The sequence below is a fragment of the Cupressus sempervirens genome, chromosome 8, assembly GCF_028749045.1.
Source record: "Cupressus sempervirens isolate cs-2001-9-10 chromosome 8, ASM2874904v1, whole genome shotgun sequence".
Taxonomy (NCBI): Eukaryota; Viridiplantae; Streptophyta; class Pinopsida; order Cupressales; family Cupressaceae; genus Cupressus; species Cupressus sempervirens.
Window position 1 is genome coordinate 684,957,805 of NC_143125.1, and position 9,243 is coordinate 684,967,047.

Sequence of the window (9,243 nt, forward strand, 5' to 3'; positions counted from 1 at the left end):
AGTGGCTCTATCTGGGGATGATAGACTACTTGAGTCTATGCAAGAATTTAGAATCTATGAGAGAGTAGACCACACATCCGGTAAGGTGACAAATTCTTTAGAGAGCACAAGGCAACACACAAAAACAAAGACCCAGACTGTACAAGGATTTATAGAGAACAAGATGACAGGAAACCCTAAAGCTACTGTTCATGGAAGAAAATAAGTATTTTTTCAAGAAAAATACCTCTTCAAGAACTGTCCATGAACTAGAAATTCAAGAATATTATCAAATATATCTTTGATTATGTAAGAATCTTCACCCCAAGCATTCTCAATGAGATATGGGCCTAACCAAATGGGATCAAATTTGCCATATTTTCCTTTATCTTCAATTCTGGCATTCCACATTAAGAGTAGGTCTCCATTTTCAAATTTCTTGTTTACAGTTCTTTTATCATAGAGTGTTTTGACTTGCAACTGCAACTTTTGGTTCCTCAGAGATGCTTCTCTTCTGGCTTCGGTCAATCCTACCAATTCATCCATTCTTTCTTTCATTTCATTAGTAATATCTTCATCATATGTCTTGATGTAATTGTATAGTCCCATCAAGTTATTCTGGGGAATTCTAGCTTGAATTCCATACACTAAATCAAATGGAGCTACCCCAATTGCCTTCTTTACAGTTACTCTGTCAGCCCATAATGCCAACTGTAACTTAGAATCCCATGCCCTTTTATTATCATCCAAGGTTCTCTTAATGATTTTCAATAGGCTTTTATTTGTGGACTCAGCTTGTCCATTTCCTTGTAGATGATATGGAACAGATGATGATCTTGTCATTCCATATTTATCACAAAACTTGATGAACTCCTCAGACCTAAAACACATAGCATTATCTGTGACAATTCTCTGTGGACATCCAAATCTAGAAATAATATTATTCAATAGGAAATTAATTACCACTTTACTTGTTGCATTTCTGGTAGGGATAGCCTCTACCCATTTTGTAAAGTAGTCAGTAGCAACCAGAATCCAAGAATAGCTAGTGCTAAACTTGGGGAAAATTTATCCTATGAAGTCCAGACCCCATTGTTGAAAAGGTGCTTGAGTTTCAACTGGCTTCAGTGGAGTATTTCCTGAGAATTTCAGCTTTCCAGCAAACCTCTGACAAGGATCACATTTCTTAACCATAACTTGAGCATCTTTGAACAAAGAAGGCCACCAGAATCCAACCCTCATTATCTTATGCGGAGTAGTTTTGGCCATGTAATGTCCTCCACATACTCCAGCATGCATTTCTTTCAAAATCTCTTTTGCCCTTTCTTTGTCAACACATTTCAATAGAACTCCCTCAAAGTTTATCCACCATAAGTTATTTTGAACAATTACATACCTGATGGCTTACAATTTAGTATTCTTTTTTTCATTGTCAGGAAGATGGGGAGGAACATCCATATGTTGCAAGTAATGTATAACATTGGTGTACCAGTCACACTGGTCCATGTCAGAGAAATCAGCTCTAAGATCATCATTTACCAGGTTTATCTAATTAGCTTCTAGGTTAGTTTCGGCCATGAGTTTGGCCAAACCTTGACCTCTTACTAGCTTAGTTATCTGCATATCAATGTTAAATTGTTGGATTCTATTGATCTATCTACATCTCCTTCCTGACACTTCCTGCTGAGAGAATATATCCTTAACTGCAGCACTAGGTACAAAAGCAATAATAGTAGCACCTACCAAATAACTTCTAAATGCTTTTACAGCCTTTACCAAAGCATATGCTTGTTTTTCATTTATTTTATACTTCATTTCAGCATGCTGCAGGGATTTGCTAAAAAAGGCAATAGGCTGCTCATATCCTTCTTGATTTTTCTATAATAAAACTACAGCTACAGTATGGAATGATGCAAAAGAAAAAATATGCATAGGTTTTGCATAATCTGGGGTCCTCAACACTGGAGCATTCTTTATTGCAATTTTTATATCCTGGAATGCCTGTGAAGGTTCACCATTCCAATCTATGACAGCTCCTTTCTTGAGCATTTTTGAAATGGGTCTACTAATTTCAGCGAAATTGGTAACAAACCTGGCCAAAAAAGGACTGTATATCTTTCACATTTTTAGGTTTGGAGATTTTATCAATAGCTATTACCCTTTCTGGGTCTATTTTTACCCCATCCTTAGACACTATGTGTCCTAATAACTTTCCTTCTGTGACCCCAAATGAGAATTTCTTTGGGTTTAAGGATACCCCATATTCCAGGGCTTTTATAAAAAAAAATTCCAAGTGTTTGCAGTGATCTTCAGCCTTGTTAGAATACGCTGTAAGATAATCCTGGTACACAACCATAAATTTGTCAATATACTCATGAAATGCTACATCCATGGCTCTTTGGAAAGTAGCTCCTGCATTAATCAAGCCAAAAGGCATCCTCACATACACATATGTTCCCCAAGGGGTTGTGAAGGCTGTTTTGAACTATTCACTTTCTTTTACCAAAACTTGATTATATCCAGAAAAGCCATCCATCATTGACATCAATTCAGAGCCGGTCACTTGTTGTAACATGGCTTCCATATTAGGTAAGCCATAATTATCTTTTAGAGATACAATGTTTAGCTTTCTAAAATCAACACAAAGCCTAATATCTCCATTCTTTTTTCTCACAGGAACCAGGTTTGAAACCCAAGTGGAATGCCTAATTGGTTTGATTATTCCACCATCTCTCAGTTTTGTCAGTTCTTCCTACATTTTTGGGGCAAGGGTAGGATTGATTGGCCTCTATTTTTGCCTAAAAGGTCTTACATTTTCCTTCAATGGTATGACATGCTGGAAAAGATCCTCCCTATAAACCTTAAGGTCATCATATGACCAAGCAAAAACATGCCTATACTTTCTAAGTAGGTCAATCAATGCTTTTCTGATTTCAACAGGCAAACCTTGGCCAATGTAAACCCTTTTAGGAACTTCATCCGTACCCAAATTTATTTCTTCTAGCTCCTGAGGTTTGGAGTCATTTACTCCCAATTTTATTCTGTCTTGGCTATCAAAAATATTTTCCAAGACTACCAACCCCTTTGGCATCTTATTTTTTTTTAATTGCATTATTTCTTGACCAAAAATGGTTTCTTTCCCATTTATGGTTTTGATCAGTCCATTGCAGTCCATCTCCTGACCATGGTACTTGTCTTCATTTAGAAAAAAATTTGTAATATCTTTGTCATCTTCAAACACCTGCCAATTTTCAATGTTGTCAGGTATAGAAGGTCTATTTTGGACCTCAATCTGGGAGATTCCTGCAAATGATATTTCTTTTGGTTTGATGGCTACATTTGCCAGAAGATCAGCCATCTTATTCTGGGTCCTATCTCTCAATGAGATCCCAAATGCATCAAAGAATTCTATTTGATCCCAGACTGCATTTCTATATTGTTTTAATCTCCTATTTTTTGAGGAGTAGGTTCCTTTGATCTGAGAGATGATCAATTCAGAATCCCCTATGACACACAATTTCTTAATTTTGTGGTGTGTGGCCACTTTGAGTCCTAGCAGCAATGCTTCATATTCAACGATGTTATTAGTGCAGGCAAACTTCATGGTGAATGAATACCTGAAGGTGTTATTTTTAGGGGACACAAAGACTACACCTGCCCCTGCACCCTCTTTAGAACTAGCCCCATCAAAGAACATTGTCCATAATCTTGGTGAATTCATGCAACATTCAACCTCATTTTCAATGATAGCAGGCAAGTTTTCCACTTCCTGAATAATTAATTCAGCCCTGAAAGCATTAATCCTAGTGTCTAGGAAACAAGTGGTATCTTTGTCAATTTCTTCACCTAATATTTGGTTAACCCTTGGTTCCCTATTTACCCTGATAGCTTTGTCCCCTATATGGAAGGTGGCATAAGTAAGGTCACATTGTAGGCTCCCCCCCATGGCAACACTCCATTTTCTGGAAAGTAACATCCCGTAGTGTGGAGGTATATCTACCACAAGGACAGACATGGTTAATTATACCTCAGGAAATGCAGCCAGTTTGAATGGTAAGGAATTTATAGTACCTATTACTGGAACCTCTCTAGCATCCATCCCTCGGCATCTGCCTTGCTTAGTATCCACCTTCAATCCTAGGGCTTCCATTACTTTGAAAGGCATTATTTTTTAAGGTTTTCCCTTTTATGATTAGACTAAGGAAAAAAGGATCAATATCTTCTATGAACGCAACTGATGAATCATCTAAAAACATCTGATGAATCTAGGATATAATACCACTGTCCTCTATTATTAATGGGGTCTGTTGGGCTACAACTTGATCATCAATAATATTGTTGTTTGCTATTCCACCCAACCATGACAAAGCCTTATTCTTATGCTCTTCAATTCTAAAAAGCTCAGACAAGGGCACTTTTACAGTAATTTGAGATAACATGGAAATCATATCAACAGGTTCAACCACAGTAGGTTTTACAATAGTACCTGGAATCGAAGTCTTTTGAGTAGTAAGCACCACTTTTTGCTTGACAACATCCGGTTCTAATTTCTCTGGTTGCACTACTATTTTTGTTGCTTCACCTATCTGAAATTGAACCTTCTTCTTTGGTTCCCATTTCTGACCCTTGTTCTCCTTGATCTTAGGCACATCTATACTGACTTTCTTGTGTTGATCATTTATCTTATGAGTGGTGTCTTTGATGAACACACTAGATGGCCTTCCTGCATCATTATTTATTGCTCTATTTCTCAAATTATAATTACTATGGACTTGTGAAATCATTTCGGCTGTAATTCTATCAATTTCCCCCTTGGAGGGGATTCTTAAATTTGTGAGACCTATGTCAAAAAATGTATTGCATACCTTATCTGTATCATTCTCTTCATCATCTGAAAATATTTGCTGATGATGTAACTGGTAAGAAATTCTCTGGCTAGTAATATCATTCTCAGGTTCTTCTGAATCAGAATCTATCAAATCATCACATGTGTTCACCATATTGCAGCTTATATCATCATGGTTTTTCTCTTCAGTTTCTTCTTCTACTTGCACTCCTTGAGCTTGGGTGAACGACTGGGCAACAACACAATAATCAACAGAATGAGGTGATTGGCATATAATGCACCATGGTACATCATCATTCATATTTACAGTGTTCCTTTGTAGGGGGTCTGGAGTACCCTTATCTTTCATATTTTGGGTCTAGTTGGGAACTAGTTTACCATCTTTCCACTGAGTGGTGTAAGGGTAATTTTACATCCTAGGCTGTCTATTGAAATTTTTGTTATTCACAAGGGTTCTTTCAGCAACATTTGGCTTATTGAAACTAGTGGGATTCATCTTCTTGAGCATTTCTAAAACTTGGCCTATAGTAGGTTCTTCAGGCTTTTTTCCTATGGAAGTTTTGTCACCCTCCCTTTTATTATTATTCTTAGGATTAAAAAGCTTAGGATCATCCCTCCTCCCTAGTTTTCCAGATGCCTTTCTATTATTTTCTATATTCACTGCAACTCTATAGGCATCTCTTAAAGTTTTAGAATCCTTATCTCTCAGTTGATAGGCTATTTTGCTATCAAAAGCATTGAAATAGGTTGTGAGATAGACGTCTTCATTTAACCTCATAATTTGAAAAAGTTTGTACATCCCCTTTTGAAATCTCACATTGAAATCAAATATGGATTCTTCTTGATATTGTTGAACTCATTCAACATGAATCCTGCATTAGTATTGTCCCCATATTGCTCTTTGAACAATTTCTCCAAATCACTCCATGAAGTAATACTATCATCAGGCAACCTCCTGAACCAATCCCTTGCATCCTCTGTTAGTGAATGTACAAATAATTTCATCACCATGTCCTCATGTTCAACTTCATAATCATTCAGCATGTCGATGAAAATCCTCAAATGTTCTTCACCAGTAACAGCATTATTTCTAGAAAACTTAACCACTTTATCCCTTAAATCAAAATATATGGGATGGGGGGCACCAGGAATACTGGCAAATGATATTTGTCTATATTTTTTGAGGTATATAGGTTTCCTCTAGAAACCAGGAACATTAGAAGTACTAGTTGTATTAGCTTGACTCAGGGGAGCAGCTTGGGATAGCTGTGGTGGGACAAATGGGACTTGAGTGCCAATATTGGAAGATGAGGTAGGAGCAGATTGGGGTACTTTCTAAGTCAGGATTATGGGACCACTAACTGGTGCAGGATTTGTAGGTGGGATAGACAAACTAGGCCATGAATTCAATGTAGAATTAGACTTTATGAATTGGATTTTCCTTCTGGTTTCTGCAGCCTGAGCTTCATTCTCAACCTTCTCAAGTTCTTTTGCAAGGTCTTCCCTCTCTTTTTGAGCCTTCTCTAGATCTAGATCTAATTTAGATATGGAGGGTTGTATAGGTTTGCTCGGTATAGCTTGAGGCTCATTTATTTGGATTCCTATAGCCTTGCCTTTCCCTTTATCTAGAACTGTTCCAGTGGGCTCTACCGGATCAACTTGAATGGGTTTATAAGCTTGAACTTGAGCAATAATTGGTTCTTGCCTTTGATTTAGGCATTTCTCCTATTGTTGAACTTTAGCTCTTAGATTATCAACATCTCCAAAGACATCCTTATGGAGAGTTGTAGTATTCTCTTCTAATTTTTTATTTTGCTCTTTCAAAGTAGCCATCCTTCTTAGCAAAGTATCTCTTTCAATTATTGCATCCAAAGTGGCTCGCTCCCTCTCCTTTTCAAGATGAATGTGTTTAGCGTCTTCCTCAACAATCCATTTCTTCAAAAATCCTATTTCAGATTGCACTTCTTTAGAGGCTGCAGAGGTTGCCTCGAAATCAGCAGGGTCATCCAGATCTATAAGGTTTGGTTCCATATAAGGGGCTACTCTGGGATTAAAAGGATTATCAGATGAACTCCTAAATCCTAGCCCACAATTTATATCTGCTATAGGCTTTGGTCTTAATGAAGCAATTCCCATAGTAGATACGTCCTTGTCTTGAAAAACTCTCTCATCTAGTAATGGGGTACTGAAAATACCGCCTAAGAGTCTTGTAGTTTCGGATTCAGAGCTAAGAAAAGATGACTCTCTTCCTATTATTGGTTGATAATGGGAATTTATAGAGGCATTACCTCTAGGCTTCCAAGTAGGATTTGGATCTGTTCTTTTCTTATTTTGGTTCTTCCTACCACCTTAAGGTAGATTAGTATACATTGATACATCGGGATTGGCTCTCATGTAAGCCCTTGTTTTTTTTCTCTTGTCAGCCATATTCTTCTTTTGTTACAATAAGCACTAGCTTTAAAACCTTGACTGAGTCGCCACCCTCTTTCGGGAAAAAATATAATAACACTTTTACTGACAGAAAGAAAACAATACACAAGTAGGAACAAAAAATACGGCACAGACAGACCAATCATTGATGTTGTAAGACTGCAACTCTTGCTTGTTAGATAAGACACTTGGATAAGCTGGATGCGTTAGTGTGTAGCAATGGTATTTGGGTTATATCTTCTTTAAATCCTCAAGGTTTGACACTAAAAGATTCCTTTATCGCCATGGGAAAAACAAAGATCATACGACACACACGTACACAGTAGGACCAAAGACAATTGCAGTACTTTTTACAGATGTGTTAGACAAGTCCCTAGTAGAGTCGCCATTTTGTTGGTGTTTTTTTTTTTAGATGTTAACACAGTGTTAAAACTACTAAGTGACAAAAGGCTTAATACCTAGATATTAGTACATACACAACCTAAAGAATAGCCAATTCTCATTGTCACTTGCATATGCAAAGTACTAGGACCCAACTTCAACAAAACCTCAAACGGTTTTCTACTCTTTTGGCTCTATAAAAACCAGGGCGGGTGTACCCGGGGATGGTTCAAATATGGAACAATTGTATGAGAATTATTCTTAGTTTCATTTTGATTCTCATTTCTAAATCCTCAAACATATACATAACTCTTACCAAATTGGTAAACACATCCCTTGAACAGATATGGCCAAGAAATCTTCTATAGATCTGCAGATGTTTTCAACAGCAATGGCTAAATGAAGCTAAAACATTCCATGGAGGCAAGTGCTGGCCAACTTTGAATATCTTATAGGAAATAAAAGTAAAATTTGATTTTATGATGTATTTGAAAAAACCAGTCATAATATACTTCTCTTTTGGCTGAAATACTTTCGATCAGTGCCTAATCCATTGGGGTTCAAAGTCTATAGTAAATTCTTAGATCTAATTTGTTGCTTTGCAACAAATTCTTATCAGCAATTCTTATCAGAATTTATCATTCAAAAATCCTTTTCAATACCTAAGAAATCTCATCACATTCATCAGAGCCCTTATTTAATCCATTGAATTAACAGCAATAACAAATGGATGTACAAACCTACTAGATTGCAATCAATTGCATAAGCTTTTACTCACACAACATCAAGGTAGCTAAGTATTTAAAAGGAGACAAAATTCAGAAAGAACTGATATGGGGACAGTTCATAATTTGTATTCATTTCCTTTGAAAATGGTATATCCTTTACAATAGACCCAGAAAGACCTTCAAAAAAGAAGCACAGTTCTTTCTACATTCATGTATTCTCAGAAATTTTGACAGAAAAGTATACTACAAACTTGCTTTCCAAATGTTTGGACCAAAAACAGGACTAAGCACAATACTTAGTAAAAATAGAATTCGAACCGTTCTTTAGCCTTGGGATCTCACTTAAATAGTGTGAGATGCAACAAGCTTCAGGCTAAAGAAGGTGATAGGTGTCCTTTCAAAAGAAAGACAAAAACAAAATAACAGAAAGATTAACAACATTTCTTGGCGGTTCTCTTTCTGTTATGCTTCTGAATTGTTGAGACAAGAGCACGATCTGACCTTACAATCATTCTTCACTTTCAGAGTACATACCCATGAGGTCTGTAAGTGATGTATCATCTTCTGTTACCTGCAAACTCACTTTAACCTGAGGATTTTCCATGTCATCATTGCTGATTACAAGGGTAACTATTACTTTTGCATCTTCTTCCTCATTGTCTCCTGACATCTGTTCACTAAACTGATTTTTCCACTTATTAAAAGTATCATCATCTGGCCAATCAAAACTTAGAGTTTCTCTTTATATCTTTATTAAAGAATTTGCATTTTCCTCTAAATCATCAAATTCTTTTCTCATAGCAGTATAATACAATTGTACTTTTACCAGCTCCTCGTTTGTCTTTGCCCAAAACCAATGGCCAGTCTCACTGATGATGT